The sequence below is a fragment of the Panthera uncia genome, chromosome D1, assembly GCF_023721935.1.
Source record: "Panthera uncia isolate 11264 chromosome D1, Puncia_PCG_1.0, whole genome shotgun sequence".
NCBI lineage: Eukaryota > Metazoa > Chordata > Mammalia > Carnivora > Felidae > Panthera > Panthera uncia.
In genome coordinates, this window is record NC_064808.1 from 55,514,591 (window position 1) to 55,516,303 (window position 1,713).

Genomic DNA, 1,713 nt, shown 5'->3' on the forward strand with positions numbered 1-1,713 from the left:
AGAGCCCTGCTTTGGGCGAGGCATCAGGACATAGATACTAACTGACTCAGCCCTGCACTCAGGTGGTCCCAGTCTGGTGGAGGCAGCATCAGAATGGGCATTTGTCCCCAGTGTGATCAGCATATGATATGAAGGCAGGACAGGGGACTCTACAGGCCCAGAAGATGCCCCTTGACCCCCAGCCTCGGCAGTCAGAGAAGGCCTCGAGCTCCAGAGTAGCTTGAGGAGACATTTCCTAGGCAAACAAGGCAGGGAAAGGCATTCCAGGAAGCCCATGCTAAGATGAGAAGGTAGGTGGCTTGACAGGATCAGGGAATGGTGCTGGATTTCATGTGGTTTAAACCATAGGCTGGGCAGGGGTGAGGGTGGGTGAGGCTGGGGGTTGGCAGGGGCCATATGTGAAGGGTGCTGAAGGCAGGTCCAATGTGTATTTTCCAACACCACTAAGCCATTAAGTCAATTCTTTTTTTTTTTTTTAAGTTTATTTATTTTTGAGAGGGAGAGAGAGAGAGAGTGCAGGAGGGGCAGAGAGAGAGAGACAGAATCCCAAGCAGGCCTTGCACCATCAGTGATGAGCCCGATGTGGGGCTTGAGCTTGCCATTAAGTCAATTCTGATGCTGTCTACCTGGAGATACCATCAGATCTCATGAGTTAAGGGCTCGGTCTCACGAGACTACGGCCACCTGTGCTTCTGACCAACTGGTTATAAATTGGAGGTTCCCGCAACCTCCTCTTCAGGTTCAATTAATTTGGTAGAGCAGCTCACAAAACTCAGAAACACTGCTGTTTACCAGTTTATTAGAAAGGATATTACAAAGGATGCAATGAAGAGCTAGATAAAGAGGTACAAAAGGCAGCATTAGGTCCCGCTTTCCCTTTTCCCTCGTGTCCTGGGCGTCCTGGAGGGGTGCTGGGGCAGACCCAAAGAGCCCACATTCTTTGGAGCGCCAGGCCCAGTATTCCTTTTTCTTACTGAACCTTGGCGTGTCACCCTTGCACGGGGGCCATGCTAATCTCTGTCTCCTTCAAACTTTAGCATATGTGCTGCCAAAGTGAGCGCTCCTTGCTGAGCCTTAGGCTTCCCATCCAGCAACAGGAAAGATGAAACCCAATCATATCTCGAGGGGATGCCACCCCTAGATGAATCAGAATCAACTGTGGAACTTTGTACATGACAAACACGTGGGCCCCATCCCAAGCTTATTAAGTCATCCTTTCGTTCCACAAATATTTTTGCACGTGCCAGACACCGTTCTAGGCGGTAGGGATACAGTAGTGGGCAAGCCCCTGGCCCGCCTTCATGGAGTTTACCCTCAGAAGCTCTGGAGACGGGCCTAGACAGCTGCATTTAGAAAAAAACTCCACGAGCAATTCCAAAGCCCAGTGTTACGGGCTGAATTGTGTCCCCCTCAAAATTCGTATATTGAAGTACTACCCCTCAGAATGTGGTTGTATTTGGACATAGTGCCTTTAAAGGGGGTAATTGAGTTCGACGAAATCACGGGCTGGGCCACCATGACTGGGTGTTCTTTTAAGAGGAGGTTAGGACACACAGAGGAAAAGACCATGTGAAGCCAAGGCGAGAAGGTGGCCACGTACAAGCCAAAGAGACGCCTCAGAAGAAACCAGCCCTACCAGCACTTTGATCTTGGACTTCTAGCCTCCAGAATTGTGAGAAAATACACTTCTATTGTTTGAGCTCCCCAGTCTGT

At 49.9% G+C, this 1,713-nt stretch overlaps 1 non-coding gene across 1 annotated transcript; it reads right to left on the reverse strand.

Annotated features, from left to right (window-relative positions):
- Positions 1–956: 956 nt before the first annotated feature.
- On the reverse strand, positions 957–1,061 carry LOC125917467 (U6 spliceosomal RNA). Its single transcript, XR_007456201.1, has one exon. It is a non-coding gene; the product is annotated as a U6 spliceosomal RNA (small nuclear RNA).
- Between the last annotated feature and the right edge of the window lie 652 nt (positions 1,062–1,713).